This window comes from Delphinus delphis, chromosome X (assembly GCF_949987515.2).
Source record: "Delphinus delphis chromosome X, mDelDel1.2, whole genome shotgun sequence".
In the NCBI taxonomy this organism is placed as follows: Eukaryota; Metazoa; Chordata; class Mammalia; order Artiodactyla; family Delphinidae; genus Delphinus; species Delphinus delphis.
The window spans coordinates 64,074,179-64,094,499 of record NC_082704.1 but is presented as its reverse complement, the minus strand read 5'-3'; the positions used below and the strand labels follow the sequence as shown (position 1 = coordinate 64,094,499).

At 40.1% G+C, this 20,321-nt stretch overlaps 1 long non-coding RNA gene across 2 annotated transcripts in view; it reads right to left on the bottom strand.

The window, feature by feature from the left end:
• LOC132418770 (uncharacterized) overlaps positions 1-11,173 on the bottom strand; it is a 90,751-nt gene extending 79,578 nt beyond the window's left edge. The window contains exons 1-4 of one of the 2 annotated variants that reach the window (XR_009518037.1): positions 10,938-11,173; positions 9,220-9,272; positions 6,518-6,571; positions 5,234-5,315 (exon numbers count right to left, since the gene is read on the bottom strand). This is a non-coding gene — a long non-coding RNA (uncharacterized lncRNA). Of the gene's footprint in view, positions 1-5,233; positions 5,316-6,517; positions 6,572-9,219; positions 9,273-10,937 lie in introns of those variants that run through there. The other variant, XR_009518036.1, reaches the window with a different exon arrangement.
• Positions 11,174-20,321: the final 9,148 nt, after the last annotated feature.

Below are 20,321 nucleotides of genomic sequence, written 5' to 3'. Positions count from 1 at the left end.
GGGATACCTCCCCCACCAGGATCTAAAGTGTGGAGCCAATTGGTAACCAAAGTTGTACCTCAAAAGGTCTCCTGGACACAAGGAGCTTAGCCTCATTGCCTGACATTCCTCTCACAGCATCAATGAGATAAACTGTTTTATATGTTATTACTCACTACTGTTCTTGCAAAGACCATGGAAATGCATGGACAGATCAGCAGCTCACCACACTTTCTGGGGAATTACTCAACCTAGAACATGTTGCTTCCATCTCTTTTGTGTGATTCAGTTCTTCCTCAGCCCTACACTTCTCACTGCATCTGGGGAGTTACATGTTACCGGCTAGCCACAGACATTGCACTGCCTTACTCCACTGGCTAGGTCTTTAGGCAGCCGGTGCTACTGGGACAGGCTGGACTACACAGTCACAGGTCACCATCTTCTGAAGCCTGAGTCTGCCATCTCATTACCTTAGAAGTCCTTCAAGGAGTTGAAGCCAAGGTAATAGATACCCAGCAAATCTTCTCTCACTTACCTCTTTGTCTGGAAAGGTAGGTAAATGACAACTGAGACACTAGCTTTCTCCCACCAGTCTCATCACTGGCATTTGCCTACTTCCTGGTGTCTCCCAAACATAAATTGAATGTTTGGCTCCTGATGCATGTCTTTATACCATTATGGAGGGACTTTAACATCCATGAAGATAAACCATACAGCACCACTTGGCTCAACTCCAGAGATTTTCCCTGCACTTCCGTTGTCCACACCCTAGGCCACATCCAGGGTCTTTTCATCACTCATTACTACTCCACTTCTAATATCTTAAATTTGTATATGCAACTCTCTGGCTACTGTTTTTTTTTCCCATTTAAGGGCTTTTACTTCCTCATTCTTACAATTCATATTCTTTGGTCTCCTGTTTTCTCCCAATTTATCAGTCTCCTCCAGACTAATTTTCTTTCCTGACTGGCCTGGGCCCTACAATCCATGACTTCAACCACTATCTTTTCCATATTCTTAATTCATCACATTTTGACCTGGTACCACCAAAAAAATTCATGGTCTCCTGCTTCAGGAAAGTTCTCAGTGTTATACAACAATTTTTCTAAGAATTCATGGACAGCTTTATCTCCTATCCCTTCCTATTCCCTCAGAAATCTCTTTCCATCAATCACTACTCTTACTTCTGAATCTTCACCCCTTCCCTCTCTGATGTTTCTTTCTCCTCTGCACAACAGTATGTTCAGACCTCTCATGGTTTAAGAAACAGTTCCTCAACCCTGCCTCTCTCTGTTTGCTGCCCTCTCTTTCCTTCTCTTTCTAACCAAGCTTCTTGAAAGAACAGTCTACATTCACTGCCTTCACTTCCTCTTCCCATACTCACCCCCTGACACACTGCAATCTAGTTCTGTTTCTAGGGTAGGTCACCTCCTACCCTTGTTTTTACCTCTGTCATTAAACATATCACACTATTATAACCACCACTAAACCTAAGCACCTCAAAAAGTAGAAGCTTGTCTATTTTATCTATGTGGTCCCAGAACCTAGCACAGTGCTTGATTGATAGGAGGTGCTCAATAAACGAATTATGTCACAAACACTTACTGAACACCTACTAGGAGCCAAGCACTGTAGCGGCTCTGCTAGAATGCGCAACACCTAGACCCCTGTAATCCATCATCAAAACTACATTCGAATAGACTTATTCTCACAGAAATGTTCTCCCCTTCATGAATGTCAAGTCAGTACATTTAATTAAGCCACACAACCCTTGCCTTGCTCTGTGCCTTACTCATAGAAATTATTTATCATTTGTTGAATGAATGCCTGATAGAGCTCAGCAGACTCAAAGAGCTATAAATGGGCACACAGGGGTCTGTTCTAGGATCTGGTTCCTTACAGAAGGCTTTTGGGGTTTTTAAAAGCTATTTCTAAACAGTTCGTTCCATAGAAACATATTCATTTGCAACTCTATCTCAATATTGCTGATAGTTTTGGTAAGCCACTAGCCTGTTTACAACCCCTCCCTCTCAGTTATCTTAACTTCTCTCCAGGCTTCTTCCCCTCCACCTATAAACAGTACAAAAGTCTCTCCTAGCCTCAGATAAAGAAATACCTAAATTAGAAACCCTATGTTGACCCCCAAGGTCCCACTTTACCTAATACCCTTCCTTTCCCCACTGATCTTTTGAAAAAGTAGTCTACACTTGCTGGCTCAAATTTCCTTCTTCCCACTGGCTCCCACATCAAGTGGCCAAAAAGTATAGGATATGGGTTAGGTTGGTTAGGGAAAAGCTTCATGGACAAATAAGGACATAGGACACAGGGGAAACTCTGAGATTAAAGTACAGGAGATGTAAATGTATTGGGGGAGTATGAGGTTTTGGTATTTTGTTTTTAGTCTGTTTTTATAAGTTTCCCTTTTAAGCAGGTAACATGCCTATGACACACAGTTCAAAAGGTATAAAGGGTACAGTGTGAAAAGTAAGGGTTCTTCCCACTCCCACCTAGTTCCCCTCTCTGGAGGCAAGCGCTGTTGAACAGTTTCTTATGTATTATTCCAGAGATAGTTTATACATTTACAGATATTTACATAGACAGAGTCTCTATATATAATGGTAGAAAATAATAAGTGCCATGAGAAGGGTGATCTGACAAGCACAGGAGGAGATGTTGAAGAACTAGCGAATATCATCTTCCCTCCAATATACTCTCTCACCTCCATTAATAGCCTTTTCATCCTCCCAAGTTGCTGAAGCTCAAAGTTTCTGAGCATCTCCCATGGGTACAATGGTTTGAAATTTACAGAACACTGCCACAGCCCTTAATTCATCTAACTTTGGTACAACTCTGTGAACTAAGCAGAGTCCCAACAGTTAGCTGCACATTAAAGTTAAGCTGATTAATAATCCCTCCACCCTTGCTACTGCTACATCCAAATTTATTTCCAAAATGTAAATTACATGCATCCACTCCTCACTACCTCCACTATCCTACCCTCCTTCAGACCCTCATTACATCTCATCTGTAAAATTGGAATAACTGCCTATTTTTAGTTGTTAAGTACACTCAGTAAAATTAAATAAGAGCTATAACACCACAACAAATTTTTGTTCTCAACAAACATTTCTTCCTTTCTCTTTCTTGCCCCAACATCTCCCCAACCTTTAATCCAGTCTCCACATTACATACCTCCTTCATCAAAATGATGTAGAATTCTTGAATTTTTTTTCTGTGTACATCCCCTATTGATCCCAAGATCAGGGCATCAGAATATGACAACATACCTGGACTCTGAGGAAAAGCAGTAGAAAATTCTAGGTGCAGCCATACCAAAGGAAAATTGCTCTCAGTGCCTCCCAAAGGCATTGCTTTTAAAGTCTAGGGTAGCACCATTAACATTTAGAAGCTAAGAAGGTCAAGATGTGCCCTGAATTTTCCACCTAGGAAAATCCTACATATACTTCACTACTCAATTCAAATGTCACCTTCTTCTTGAAGCCTTACAAAATCCTGTCAACGTCACCTCTTCACACAAATCAGAATGAATCTTTCCTTTCTGTGTATTACCAAATGTCGGGAGAGGGAAGGAGGAAGAGTGAGGGAGAAGAGAGACAGGGAGTGAGAGAGGGAGAGAAAGAGAAGGAGAGGAGAGGGAAAGGGGAAGGGAGAGAAGGAGGGGAGAAGAATGAGAGGAGAGAAAAATGGGGAGGGGAGATAAGAGGAAGGGGAGGAGGAGAAGGGGAGGGGCAAGGGCAAGAGAGAAGAAAGGGAGTCCAACTTCTGTCTTTCCCTGGTGTGGTCCAGCCCAGTAGTTCCCAGGTCCTTGTTCTGACAAAACCCACTGACCAATCTACTAAAATATACCCAACTGAATAAAGTTATAATGATGGTTACCAGACAGCAGAGGGGATCCCATCTACCCCTAGCTCCTGGTTAGAAATTAAAGACACATACAATAAAATATGCTTTACTGTTAAATAAATTTATTTATTTTCAGGTTGATTTAGCTTTGTATACATAACTTTAGTATAATTTAATTTTATCATATAGTTCATAATCTGCTTTATATCAATTAAATCATTAACATTTTCCCATTCCATTAACTTTTCTTTAAAAATTTTTTTTAACAGTTTCTAAGTCTCCTATCTTGTTTCCATCCATAATACATCATTTCCCCTATTCTTGGGCATTTCCATTCTCATTTTTACAAATAACGTTTTACTGAAGGTACATAAATCTTTATCTGAATCTCTATTTCCTCAAGAAACATTCTTAAAAATTGAATTTCTAAGTAATAAGATATTGAGATTTTTAGAGCTATTGATACATATCCTCAAGCTATTTCCCAAAACAACATATCAATTTAATCCACTGGCAATGTACAAGAATGACCACTGCACTCTAATTAGCACAGAATATTATCTTTTCTATTTTTTCTAATTTGATAGGCAACAAAATATGACATGTCATCATTGCTTCAATTTGATTTCCTTGATTACAAGTAAAATAGAAGAGTTTTTTTCAGTAACATTTATATACATGGTTTGTTTTCCTTGTTTTGTGAATTACATATATATTTCTTTTGCTCATTTTAAAACCAGGATCTTCCTTTTAAAATCAATTTACATGTATTTTGACATATTTAGCATGTTATATTATAATCATAACTGTATACAGTCGATTTTCATTATTCACATTAGTTATGTTTTATAAAGTTACTGCAAACACTGAATTGGCAAATCCTGAATGACTGTTCCTGGGGAAACACAGAGTTAGGTTTCTGCAAGCCTCCGTAACAATATTTTTCTCAACAAGTCAATACATACCTTGCTTATGTGTGTTTCTGTTTAAAGATACTTTATTTAATGTATATATTGTTGATTCATTAACACTGAACTCATAGCCAATAGCACTATAACTAATGCCTGAACTAAGCTTATCTAACACACATATTTTCTCCATAAGGCACATCACAGCCTTCTTGCACTCAGGAACACTAGACAGCAATTCAGCACTATGCCTTGGGGACATTTTAAACAGCAAAATCACAATAAATAACCATTTCCTTTGTGATATCATATATTATTTTAAGCCTATTCAAAGAGGAAATAACTTATTCAGCTACAATTTCTTCTATTTTTCAGTCTTTAATATTTTGCATAAAACTCTTTAATACACCTGAAATTTAGTTTGGTGGATAGTGTATCTTTTGGGGATATACAAGCCACCAATCATCAATCAATGAACCTCACCTTTTGAAGCCTCTATTATTCTGGCTCCCAATGAAGTGCCTTTCTAAATACAGGTCAGCCAGTTCCAGAGTATCTAAGAAGCTTCAAAAAATGGAAAAGCAAAGTTAAAAAAAAGTTTCACCTTTCCCACTAAATCCAAGTGTTAGATATCAAGAAATGAAATGGGGCTGGTGGTATTCTACTGCTATTTCAATGGCTGCAATCTGCAGTGAAGCAGGACCAGCAAAGGGATAGAGGCCAAGTCACTGCCAGGAACTAAAATGGGTCAAATGCAGTATCCTCTGTGTCATAGGACAGTATTCCTCAGAGTATTGTAAAGGACAACCTGCATCTGAGTCACCTGAAGTGTTTGTTAAAACAGATTCCTGGGCCCCATTGCAGACCTATTGACTCACAATATGGTGACTGGGTGCCCAGGATCTGCATTTTAAACAAGCTTCCCAAGTAAATCTTATGCATACTAAGGTTTGAGACTCGCTGACACAGACAATCACTATTTCATAATTAGAGGGTCAATAATATGGCTTATCAGTAGTACCTGTTAAAGACTTAGGAGGTTTACTCAACAGTATACATGATATGAGTCAGTGGTAAGGCATGGAGACCAAAAATGAGCTAATGTGACCTTAGGCCACATAAGTAAAAGTACAGTGTCTAGAATGAAGGAAGTGATGGTCTTGCTCTTACTCCACACCATACCAGGAGTACTGAGTTTAGCATTAGAACACCACACCTCAAGACTAATAAAACCAAAATATGATATGTCCTCAAAAGAACAACTTGGCTGATGAAGAGGCTAGAATTCAAGACAAGTGCAGAATTATCAAAGATAATTCTGACATCTAGGGTTGTCAAGCCTAGAGAATTGAATAATCTGGATAACATGACTGTCAACCACAAATAGCTGAAGAGCTGTCATATGGAAGAGATCCCTCTGCCTAGGCAATGCCATCCATGCTTGTGACTTTATATACCTTCCCCTTGGCTGTGGACTCTCAAATCTGCATCTCCAGACTAGGTCATTTTCCTGAGCTTCAGCCTTCCTAAATCTCTCCACCTGTATTTTCCACAAGTATCTCAAGTATCTACATGGCTAAAATCAAACTATTACTCCCCTTTTCACAGATAATGATTCTGAAGCTCAAGGAAGTTAAACAATTTCACATGGGTTCAGGTAAATAAATTAAACCCAATCTATCTGACTCTAAAGCTTATGCTCTTTATTTTTATCATGCTGGCTTCTATAATATTAGGGGAAAATAACAAACCAGAAGATTACATACCTATCTTGTAGCTCTGAAACAGAGTAGCAAGCTTCATAGGGGAGTTGTTCCTTCCTGAAAAACAAATCTGCTCTAAGAAACTCTAATCCTAAATTCACTAGATTATATTTTTAAAAGTAAATCCCTGGCAATATCAGGGGCAAAATTATTAAGTGGAAGAAGTTGAGTCCCTTCCCCTCTCTGGGTCACAACTTCTTGGTCTTCAAAATAGATAGGATTGCCTGGACTTTGAAGATCTTTACATCCTCTTACAGCTGTACCATTTGGAGAGTCTATGGAAAACAGTATTCCGTATAAGGTACAGACATTATGAATAAACAGTCATGCCATTTAGCCTGTGTAATAGCTTAGCTGCCTTCCAACACCATCCTCCAGGACCTGCTGGACTAGAGACTGATCATATATCTTCATGATATTCTCATCTACTCCAGGCACCCAGCCCAGCATGACGCACTTGTTCACACAGTCCTGACTTGACTCTGGCAATACCAGCTCTTTACTCAACTGGAGAAGTGATCAGGTAAAAATTAGAAATTCTGTCACATTTTTCCCTACATAGGGTTTTGATTGCTTCCCCAAAGTCACTTACTAGCTGCATGACCTTGGGCAAGTCACTAAGCCTCTCTGAGCCCCTGTTTTCTCATCTGTAAAGGCAATACTACTAATATATAAGTCACCTGATTGTTGTAAAAATTTAAAAATAATGTGTGTAAAAGCACGAGGCACACACTAGGTACTTAGTAAATATTTCCTTCCTTCGGTGTAATCCTTGGCTGGACCACACCAGTTAACCCCAGGGTTTCCTTGGATTCACTAGCAATTATCAGGGTTTACCTTATTCCTCTCCTTTCTGATCACCACCCGCTCCATCAACCAGACAAAGAACATTCAATAAGTGCTCATGGAAATTCTCTCAATCCACTGAACTATACCAATTAAGGTTGCATTTGAGATTTTGTAGCAAAATTTAAATCCCTAGTAAGTAGTCAGCCAGCTTCTGCTAAAATGTTTCCTATGATAGGGAACTCATTCACTTCTAACACAGCCCATTTCATCTTCAGTCAGTTCTGTTATAACTTGTACATAACAGTCCTAATTCTGTCCCTTGGGGTCACATTTTACAGATATATATAAAATCGTCTTTCTTATGACAGCCAGCCCTGCACATACTGGAAGATAGTAATCATGTCCCACTCTGCCCTCCAAGCTTTTCTTCTTAGCCTCTATTTTGTATTTGTCCGTCTTTAAAAGATAACTGCCCTAACTAAGCACAATACTTGAGGTGTAGTTCTACAAACTCAGGAAAGAGTGGGATAATCACCTCCTTTTGGAGCCTGTGTTTCCATTAACTTTTTGGCAGCCATATGTAACATATATCCATTCTTTAGAATTGCTAATATTTTTTAAATTTTATGAAAATTATGCAAGATGTTATACATTCTTATCAAATTAATTTTGTGGTTTTTGAACCGCCTTTTCAGTCTACTAAATTTTTTTTGGATTCTTGGTTCTGTCATCCAATACATATACTTTCCCTCCTGCTCCAGTTCTCTTAATGTTTAATGAGCATACTTTTCTACATCTCCATCCAAGTCATTAATTAAAATGTTGACTGTACAGAGCCAGGTACAGAGCCCTACAGCTCACCACCAAAGATCTCTCTTTGCAATAGTGAAGCTCAACCTTTTTCCTGCCTTCTACATACCTGAGAGCCATTCCTACTACCTATTCACATCAATCACATTAGCTCATAAAACATCAGAGATACTCAAGGAGAGGCAGGCCTTCTAAAAGGGAGTACTTTAATGGGGGGAAAGGCCTATATGGTTTGGAAAAACCCTCATTCAGGCGATTCTGATAAACCCCTCAGAGAATGTGCCCTCACCCCACCTTACTCCCCCCCACCACACACACATACTTCTTAAGAATTCTGGATCCAGAGGAACATAGAATCAATAATTAGCACCCTTTGTAAATGGTTTCCTCATCTGTATGATAGAGCTAATAACACATAGCTCATAAGGCTATTGTGAGGATTAAAAGATTAATGCATACAAAGTACTTATTAGCACAATGTCTTGCACATAGTAAGTGCTCAATAAATAGTAGTACTTAAAAAAAAACTATTTCAGAATCCAACTAAAGGAACAATGTTCCAGCTCTTGTTTGCTACATCTTGTTCACCAGGATGTCATAAAAATAAAAATCTTTGTAACACGCCTTGCTGCAATATAGGTACACTGTAACCATCACATACTTGCATCTATTAGTCAAATGGTCCTATCAAAAAGGCCATGTTTCCAAGACCACAAATCTGAATATAGGACATAGCTCCCTAATGGGGCAATTATGGCCAAAAATATATTGAAATTTAATTTTTCAAGCTCAGGCTCTACTGCCTGACCTGGCTCCCATCCCCCTCACTTATTAATGGCAGAATCAGGACCTCCACATTCATGAAGGTCTACATCATTGCCCTTCCTGTTGCTCCTGTACCTGATCCTGCTGCTTTCGGGGAGGGTGATAAATCCAGGTGAGGTAATCCAGGCTTGCCTTGCAATAAAATCATTTCAAGATGTTTTTGGTTGAAAGACAGATTGTGATACCCACAATGGACCCCACCTATCACCTATATTTCTGACATGATCCCCCCCATCGTCCATCCCCCACCTTTAGTCACCACAGTTTATAATGCTGCATACCATATCTCAGGGCTTCTGGTGGCCACAGGTCCAGGATGAAGTAGGAAATGAATCTGGAACCAGAGATATCTGTGAGTCTGAAACACTGGAAGCCATTTTATGCTGTGGCTTTTGTGAGTGTCACGTTAATGACAATTAACATACTATTATAAAAATAACAATTACTCACATCTATATTGTGCTTTGTAGTTTATAAAATACTTCAATGAACAATTTCTCCTTTGTCCTCAAAATAGTTCAATAGCTTCATTTGGGGGCAACATTGTTGAAAATTTTAAGAGAAATTTTCTTTATTAAGCTAAATTATGTATTATTTCCCCCACATATCCACAAAATAGTGCCTGCCACACAATCTAGTTTAATCAAACAAAAATGTTGAATGGCAGCTACTTTGCTCAAAAAGGCACTAAACTCTAAGGTTCTTATTTTTTAGGGCAGATGATATTTATTTTACAAATAAGGAAAACAAGCCTTTGGGAGGTTAGATAATTTGCTCAACATCCACATAGCAAATAGCAGAACCAGGATTCAAAGCCTAAATTATCTGACTCCAAATTTTCTAATATTTTTCTACCTCAGAATCTGGAGGGGCCATTCAACTGTCTTCTCTAAAATGGTCACCATCCTCCCCTGTCAAGAAATAGGCAGTGGCTAACTGAATTAATCTTCCTGAAAGACATCTTTCAAATTACAGGATTCTAAGCCAATTCTCTCACAAAAGGATCAGTTTCCTTCCCAGGCAGCTAAGTTCCTATGCCATTCTAGGAATACTTTCGTTTTTACCTTACAGGTAAGCAGCCATAGAGCCTCACCCATCTTCAGAAAAGATGTTGAGATGTTGTAGCAAACCAGAGGTCCAGCCCCACCCTCAATCTTGCAGCATTCTGTCACTCGTCATCAAAGTATCGGTCCTGTCCATTGTCCCATTGCAGAGATTTTGCACAAATTAGAAATGTTATAGTCTATAAAAATTTCATTTTTCATCCTCCATTTTTTCAATCCCTACCCTTCACAGTGCAGTCCCCACAAAGGACAAAAAGACAACCACCTGGGAGAAATACCAGACAACACAGGCCAATTTCTACTTCAGCCCACAGCAATGAGGAAATAAACAGTCCCATAGGTGAGAAATTAGATACTGTTCTCAACCTACCACCTTTTCTTATACAGTTCTCTAAAAAATTGCAAGGTATAGTCCTCAACTCAATTTTAATTAACTGAGTCAGTCATTTCATGTCTTACCTATTGTAATTAGCTCTTTTCTTCAAGATTTACCAGTTCTTTCTTCTAACCTAAATAGCATCCCTAAACACCTAAAAAGTATCATGACCATCCACAAAGGGGTAGAAAGGTTGTCATTCATGGTTTGGGACTCTAAAAATTGCGACCTGAAATGAGGCTAGATACAAAGAATGATCCCACGGGCTGGCTTTCAGGCAGCACCAGGGCCACATACAGTCCAGTCTCAGCTCTAGCAGGATGGGGCTGCTAGATGGTATCGGCTCCCATACTGCTTACCAGACATACCAAGGCACAGAACCCCAAATCCTGAATTACCTCCTCAAAATGGCCTCTCACCTCTTAAAATAAATAGGTTTGAGTGCAACTAAGTTCTTTTGGGCCTCCCCTCAACCAACTCTGGCAGCTATATTTTGCTGTCTCATTTGATCTGTTTTCTTTCCTAGTCCTCAGCTCAGTTTCAACATCTGTTTAAGTACCTGATTCCTTGCTGTGGCTCAAATCAGCATCGTCTTCAGCCATCTTCCTGGGTTTACCGACCTCAGGCTCCAGCTCGGCAGAATTAGTTTAAACTGGTCAAAATAGATTTGAAGTGGTCAGAACTGATTTTCCCTTGTGAGAAAAGATTTGAACTGGTCAAGAGCAAGTTCTGATCATTTAAAACCCATTGGGGCCAGTTTTACATTGCTAATGCAAGAATAAGCCACTGAAGGGATCAAGATGAATTAGGAATGAGATGAAGCAGCTTCAATCTGCTTAGAAGACCAGTGGGGGTTACAAAAAGGACCTAATGCTAAGGACCATACCATTTGTGGTGGTGATGCTGGAGGGGGGATCAGAAAGGACCTAATTGTCTGTGAGGTAGGACCAAACCACTGTAGACCCCGGGGGAGGAGCTAAAAGAAACTGATGCTCAATGACGCAGGATCAAATCATTGGCGTGAGACAAGAGGGGGAATGATGCTGATGCTCTCCAGACAGGATCAAACCACTGAGATGTATAGAGGGCTGAACAGGGATGCTTTTCTATAAGGTGTCTTCAAACCACTGTGAGGTAGGGATGGAAGAAAGGAGAATAAGAACACAAAGGGCCTAGTAGTTTGTGAGATAGGATCAGACTACTGTGGAGGATTTGCAGAAAGGGAAAGCTGTTCTAAGAAGCAGGATCAAACCACTGTGGAAGGGAGGGGAGCAAAAAGAAGATGAATTTTCTTGAAGCAAACTTAATTCCTTTTAGTAAAGCAATAGTGCATATGATATTCTGTAAGGCAGAATCAAACTCTTTTTATCAATAATAAAGGGCATTTACATGATCTCATTTGCTCTTTATTCTGCCCTGATGGTTGGGTCAAACCATCTTCCCACAAAGACCTCTGCAGTAATTCCCAGCTGCCTCTGATTGTTGCTAGGCAACAGTGTAGCAGCTGCCTGATGAACCTTGCCCTTTTGACATTAACCCTTGGGTTTCTGGAAGGGAAATAATAGGTGCACACATTTAAAAACTAGGGAGCAAATTGAGACCGTATCATCAAATGCTAGGTTGGGAAGAGTGGGAGACAACCACACGGACTTTCAAAAATAAAAGGAAAACAGCAAGTAGTTAGAAAATGATGGCTATATGGGGGAAGCAAAACTCACACACAAAAAAACAATCCTATATACTTGGAAAGCATCAAGTGCGAGCTCGCACAAGACTTCTGAGTTCATCTATGACGTCCCTGACCGGTGGTGCTTGAATACCTTTGGTGAAAAATGAGTAGCTCTAACTTCCTAGGCAATCTGTTCCATTTCCCTTTAATTCTGATCATTTTTGAGCCAAACTCTCTCCCCTGTAATTTCCGCCCAGTAGTCCGGTTCTGTCTTCTAGAGCTAGGTTGGCAAACTCGGGCTTACAGACCATATCCAAGCCACTGTCTACTATTGTTCAGGGTGTGAGCTGAGAATGCTTTTTACATTTTTTAAATGGTTGGAAAAAACAAAAGAAAAATATTTTATGACACGTGAAAAATTATATGAAATTCAAATTTCAGCCCATAAAATAAATTTTGTTGGAACACAGCCATGCTCATTCATTTACAACTTACCTATGGCTGCCTTCCTGCAACCACAGCAGAGTTGAATAGCTGAACCTATGGCTCTCAGAGCCTAAAATATTTACTATCTGGCCCTTTACAGAATAAGTTTCCTGACCCCCAATCTAGAGAAAAAAAGAAACAGTTTTGAATAGGACCCTGCTCAAGTAGGAATGTAATGGGAATGTTAGATATGAAAGAAAGTGAATAGACCTCACAAAGAGTCCCAAATTCTCAAAGAGAGGGAGCAAACTGGTGCCAAAATCCTCTGAGACCACAAATAACTTGAAGCCACTTCTCGTGGCTTCTAGGGATAAGGAGATATAACCTGTATGGAATTACTGGGAGTCTTCAAGAAGAATGAGAGAACAGATGGAAAGGTTGGGATCAGAGTGTGAAAGGCCTTGAATACCAAATACAGTTCCTTGGCCATACTGAAAACAATGGAAGAGGTGGGTTTCAGATAGGGTTGAGCGACAGGGTAAAAGAAATATTGAGGAAGATGATTCATGCTTCCAGACATCACTCTAGTTCTATTCCAGCTCTAGACAAGTTGAAGTGGTCTGAGAAGTTCAGGTCATTCTGGTCAATCAGGTTCAGAAACACCTCAATACAAGTATCTTAGTCTGAACACAATCTGGTTGAAGACCAGGATCCTACAGTAAATAAAAGATATATCTTGAGCCAGTTTCAAAGTATCTCTGCCTTAAGAGCATAAAAGAATGCTCATCACATGATTATCTGATTCTTACCCACTTTTCAGGACCCAGCCCAACCCATATCTCTCCCAGAGCTCTTGCTCTCCTCTGAACTCCTTCAGCACTTCTTTGTGCCATTCATATGGTCCTCTTTCTACTCTGTCCAGTACTGAAATTATCTCTTTGTGAAAATGGCCTATTTCCCCAGAAAGACCTTGAGATCCCAGAAAAAAAGGGATCCTAACTGATACCTTTCTGTGTTCCCACGGTATCTGATTGGCTGATTGGTAAGGATATTATTGATCTAATGATCTAGCAGTCCCTCAGTGTGGGGAGGCCCCCACTTAGGGGACCTCAGGCACTTTGGGAACTATGTCAGCTCTAACCACATATATACCTTCCTAGACTGGATACTCTGGGAAGGGATGAGGTATAGTGATGTATTCTAGCCAGTCCTGGGCTACAATGACCAAGCAAAAAGCAGCTAGCTTTCTGGCCCTGATACCACAAGGACCCCAGCTCCCCATCTTTCCTGTCTTCATGAGCTGAATGCCCTGGTCAGGAAGACAAAGCCCACAGTTCTGGCTGCCAGACATCTAGTCCCATTTTCCATGGCCTCTGTTGATCCTGGACCCAGCCTTCAGGCTGGACTCAACAGATTCAGGACAAAAATAGGCCCTTGGCTGGAAAGGCTGGCTTTCCACAAAGTGCTCTTTCCCCCAACGGCCAAAGCAAACGCCGCCAGCCAGGGCTAAAAGCCAACCAGCCGCTCCCGACCTCTGCCGGCCAGCACCAAGGAGTCCCAGAGTCAACAGTGCATGGACAGGTCTGCTATTTCATTCCTTCTCATTCCTCAAACATCAGATTTACCTTCAGTGAATCTAAAAAAACAGATAGAACTAATGTCAGCTCTAGCCTCTAGGAAAATGTCAAAGATCCCCCATGGGCCTCCGTTACTAATAGTTAGAGAGTCAACACAGCCCCCACCTCCATTCTCCTCCACCTCTCAAGGGTGCCCAAGCCCACAGGCCACTTGCTAGAGTCTCTCTGTTTAAATTGCTTTCCTCTGCTCCCTTAGGAAAGAAGAGGAGGTACTTAGGAATGAGCTCTCAGTACCCACTGTTCTTGCTGGCTCGCAGGCCAAGCTAAGACTCAAAACAGAGTTCAACCAATCATTTTTCCTGAATTAAATAGCCAGCCTCCTCTCATAATGATGGGGCAAGGGCTGGGTTTTAGACACTGGCCAAGAGGGACATGGAGAGAGGAAGGGGAAGGAAAAGGAGAGTGGAAGAAGCCAGACAGAGGGAAATATTTTTTATCTAACATACAGAAGTCTCTTCTAAACTTTTGGCTGATGAGCGGATAGAGGAGTGGGAAAATCTTGGCAAAGCTAGAAAATGGTACTGCTTTGAGAATGAATTTTTCTTGCCTGTTCACATAGAAATCACTCTCCCCTCTCAGACAGGGCGAGTTGGTGCTGACTTAGAAGAAACCTGGGACTGGAAGTGATTACTAACAAAAAGGGAGGTGTCCCTCCTCAGAGATATGCAACATCTGGGTTAAACTATTGGACCAGTGTCCTCTTTGGTACCCAGGTCCCTTCTAATAATAATCACAGACATTTTACAATAATAATAAGTACCATGTACTTAGCACCAACTATGTACTTGGCAATGTTCTATTCCCAAACTGTGCACCAAGGCACCCCAGGGTACCATAGTCAACTCAAAGGGATAATGTAAGAGATTTTAAATTTGAGGGAAACACAGCGACATCTGTCGGACATGGCATGAATTACTACCATTAAGTTTTTGCACCTAATTACTTAATAAGCAGAAGTGTTAAATATTTCTTTTGGCTTAGGAGTGCTCTGAAAACAATTTCAAAACAATTACACTAAGGGCACAGTGAACCAAGATAATTTGGGAACTTTTGTTATATGCATTACATGGATTATCTCATGCAATCCTCAAATCTTATGTGGTAGATCTTAATTTTTTTTCTACTTTATAAATAAACTAAAGCTCCAGGAGATGAAGTAATTTGCCCAAGGTATCCAGCTAAGTGATGGCAAATCAGAGGTGATGGCAGACGACTTCAGAGACTATGCTCTTGAACCATTCGTAACACTGTCTTCTCATAATTAGCTTTGTCCACTACTCTCATTTCATAGACAGGCTGTAAGGATGCCTTGATAGGACAAGTGATCTCTATGTTATGGAAATAGTGTTGCTATTCTAGCAGTCCATAATTTTGTCTCAATTCAACACACATACCATAAGAGGCATAGGAAAAGTAATGTCATTTAAAATCAAGAATTAAACAAATATGAAGCATAAGCTGAAATTGAGGCTGCCTTCAAGCTATTTGAACTGTTCAATTGCTTTTGAACTAATTCTTTGTAGACCTCCTATGCTTATTATAATCTTACCCTAAAATTTACTTATCCCAAAACACTAAGGTTCACTTTTGTATTACAGTGTGAGAAACAATGCTTTCTACTTCACTGGATATAAAACAAGAAGCATCAGCCCTGGTTGCCACTGGTTTCCCTCTTTTAACTATGAGGAAAACCATCCTGAGAACAAGGCCAACATACAGAGGAAGACAGAGTCAAGAGAGTCACAGAGGAAAGAAGCAGAGTCATAACTGAACCATGCTTGGCCTGTCCTACCTCTAGATTTTCCTGTTATATAAGCCAATAAATCCCTGGTTTGTCTCAGCCAGTTTAAGTTGGGCTTCCTGTATTTTGCAACCAAAATAATTCTGAGTAATAGTTACTCTCCTAAAGCACTTACCACAATGCTTAGTATACTCATCCATAAGAGCCCAATCCCAATGTCAATTCCTCAATGAAGCTTGTTCTTAATCCCCAAACAGAACATATTGCTCTATCCTTTGTGTACTCATTGCTCATTATACCTAACTAACTTTACTGTATAACATATCACATTGAGTTCTTTATTTACAGTTACTTCTCTACTCATTGTCTTTCCCACTTTAATGTGAACCTTTGGTGTCTTATAAAATGCCTAGCACATAAGCGATACTCCATAAGCATGTTTTGATATGAACTGAAATGAAATATTAAACATTCAATCAATGTTAGTTCAATCCTCCTTCCTCTGGAGGGCAGAATGATGTCTGACAGACCCTCTTCTTATTGCAAATTCCAAGGCTCATGGACCTGACCCACTCTAGCCCTAGGCACATGCAGAACAACTACAAATGGTAATACTCAGTCTGCTGCCCCAGCATCCAACACCTTTTGCACCAGAAGGTGTTGGCAGAAGATAATCAAGAGGTTGCTGGGACAAGTTGTGGACCCCACTGAACCCAGCCCAGACAGTAGCAACACAGTAAAGGCTACCAAAATGCAGCCAACTTTCTAATCAGAGAAGTACAAAGGTATTTTTAGAAAGGCCCTCAAAATATATGCATTCAATTCTCTCCTCTCTGCCCCATCTCCAAGTCTGCAATTCTTCCATAATAATTTAATTGTGTTAACTGAGGGCTTCGGCCTTTTCTAACTTCCAATTCCTTTCTGTACAGTACTTCCCCCTTATTCTGAACTCCCACAGTGCTTTATAAATTCTTGCATCATCATTTCTCTTATTGGCTTGTGATTATCTATATATGTGCCTGTCTTTCCCACTAGACTGTGAGCTCCTTGAGGGTAAGACCGTGTTTCCTCAGTCTGCATCCCATGGACTTAGTGTAGTGCCTAAAACAGAATAGGTGCTCAGAAAGTGTTTGTTGAAATTAATTATTGTTAAATACCCCTCAAAAGAATGGATCAGTGCTATAGGTTAGATTTGATGCCATTTTTAACCCTTGATACCTCCTTGTGCAATGGAAATATTTAGGAATTGAAGATGGCGGTAGAAGACATGGATTTGAGCCTGCCTTAGCCAATTACTAGCCTTATATCCTTATATCCTATTTCCTTATATCCTATATCCCTATACCCTTGCTCAAGTCCTGTAACCTCTCTGAACCTTAGTTTCTTTGCCATCTCAATGAGGACAATCATATACATACCTCACAAGGTTGTAGTAAGGATAAAATGTACTGTCTGAGGTAGTACTTTGTGAATGCAAAGCTTGTGGAAAAGTTGTATTATTATATAACAAAATTTAATTGAAGGAGAATTTTTTCATAATTCTTTTTGCTGAGGGATAGATAGGGGTTCCTTCAGAGAGTTGCAGGTATTGCCATTATGTGTGCTGGACATGCCCTGAGGGGTTTTTCATGACCGTAGGCCCATTCTCCCTGCCCCTCCCACTAGACCATTAGACAATAAACAGCTTTCATCCTTCCTTTTAGCAATCCTCCCTGAGAGGTGTTGAATGTTGGCAAATGGCAGTGGGAACAACCCTGAACTGGCACTTAGAATCAGCACTAGAATGATATTCTTGCAGACGAGAGGCCTTCCGCGTTCAGCTGCACTTCAGTTAATATTAACATCAATGTTTATGTTTCCTGAGCACCTGCAGGCTGGATGGTGAGAGAAGCCATCCAGGAACAGGGATAATCATAGGGGAAAAGTCACCTCTGAATGTCGGACTAAAGCCTGCCAAATTGAACTACTTATTGCTCCTCATACATGCCCTGTAATTTTTCTACCTTTGCTCTTGTGCGCCAGAGGTCTGAAATGGCCTCCTTCCACCCCTTTTTCAATGTCAAGTGCTAACTATCCTTCAAGGCCTGGCTCAAATTTTATTTTTATGAAACTTTCCCCATATATCAAACTCCCCACCCTTCACCTGCACGTTGTTTCTCCCTCTTTGATATTCCCCAAAATCACCTTCTGGCGCTTACTGCTTTTATATTATCTGTCTCAGTTAGTGTCTTTCCAGTTTACTCTCTTCCTAGGCATTCATCATCTACTGCCTAAAATGTTACAGTTAATACTAAGCAATCTTCCTGTCGCCAGTTTTTCTAGGCAGCTTTCTAAAATACAGACCACTCCTATGATTTAAACTTTCTGGTGGCAGGAGAAAAATCTAAATTCAGTAACATGATATAGCACAGTAGCTACCAAATACAGATCCATGAACTCACTACATCAGAATCATGAGGGATGGGGGGAGGACAGGGGGAAGCTTGTTAAAAACTTAGGTTCCCAATAAGTTTCTGTTTCCTGAAAATCTATAACTTTAAAAGCATTGCAGATCAGACAAGGATGGCAAATATATTTCATCTCATGAATCAATTCAACTTGGCTGCAAGTAGCCATTTGGAATACTGTGTTTACAAGGATTCTAAGCCATATCTAGGCACACTAGGAAAGAACGATATGTCTGATTAAAAATTTCTGCCATGGGCATGGCAGGAGCTGATAGTGGTGATCATGCCAGGCATTTACCATATCTGCTTTAGACACACAGAATAACAAGCCATTCCCTAAACAAGCCAGACAACCCCTACCTTTATGTGATGTTCCATTTGTCTAGAATGACTCCCCCTACCCACACCTTCAATCCCTGATTCCCTAGAAAACTCCTAATCATCCTCTGAGTTCAATTCAAATATCACATAATCTGGGAATCTTTGGCTGATTCACTCCACGTCACTCTTTCTCTCATCTGGGCTCTCATTAAAATTTATTCTTAAACAAAACTTACCATGTTTACCACCTCAAATCCATTTTACAAATGAAGGGGGATATAAATAAACTATTTTTTCAATACTGAATTATGTTGTAAACCTCTGTGCCTATCTATCTATACTATTAGACTTTGACCTACTAGAAGTAAGCAATTCATAGCGTATTCATCTTTTTATTACAAGCCCCTGGCTCAATGCCTGCTACCCACAGGGTGCTCAGTAAACCTGTACTTAACTGATAGCAGACTCCATCTGGGGGAGTGAAAAGAAGGGGAAGTAACTAAATCAAACACATCTTCCTTCCCTTGAAGAACCATGGAGATAGGGTCAGATCCATGGGTGCAAGAGAACACTTCTGAACAAAGGAAGACAAAGCACTGACATGAATGAAGTCTGAAATAAGTGCAAAGATGTCTCGTTTCCTCCATAATGACTTTTTGGACTAGTTCAGCCCTCAGTGGTCTCCTGCTATTCTCAATGGTGCTTATTGTCTGTATCTCACAATTTGGTATCTGCTTATCTCAGGCAGGTGAGTCTTGCCTCCACTGCTAGACTGCTCCTAGAAAGCAGGAATCAGGACTGAACATCTTTATATTTCCTTAAGCAACTAGCACAGGTCTAAGCACATGTTAGGCACTCAAAAAAGGCTTGCTAATTGATTTACTGAATGACTGTTATTTGTGGTTTAATAGGTCAGACATTTATGTAATACTTGGTCCAGTTGTTATTGCCCTCCAAAACCAGAGAGAAAAATGTTCAAGGAAACTCCTGTTTTTGGAAAAGCCAAATTCTTCCACCTCCACATTAATCTGTCCAGAGCTTACTTCTCCAGATAGACAATGCCTTGCCTTTGTTCTGTATTTGAAAAATAAGACTAAAATTTTTGTGTCTAGTATGCTACAGTAGGAAAAGTTATGAATCTAGGCTTAGATGACTTGAACTCTTCTTCTGACTCTGCCGACAGCTTTCTGTATGGCCCTGGGCAAGATCCTTCCCCTCAGTCTTCTGTTAAATGAGGGAGGTAGATAAGCAGGTCTCTAAAGGCCTCTTCTGCTCTAACTTCCATTGTTCTATTAAGACAAGCATGTTTAGCATGAGGAACATGAATGGGGAAATTGAACAGTGTCTGTCCTTAAGCTTTTATGGTCTTGTTTATTTATTTACCCAACAGAATTTTTTAAATGTCTACAATGTGCCAAGTATTATTCTGGAGGCTAGAAATATAGCACTGAACAGAACAAAGTCCTTATTCTCAAGCAATTCATATTCTACTCAGGAGAGATAGACCATAATCAAATAAATAAGCAAAATCATAGTATGTCAGTGAGTACAATGAAAAATAATAAAGGAGAGCATAGAGGAAAGAGTGCAAGGGTGTATCATTACTAGTTCACATAAAGAAAGTCCTCTTTTATAAAGTAACATTTGATTAGGAAGGAAGTGAAGGAGCTAACCATGTATCTGGGGGAAGATAATTCCAGGC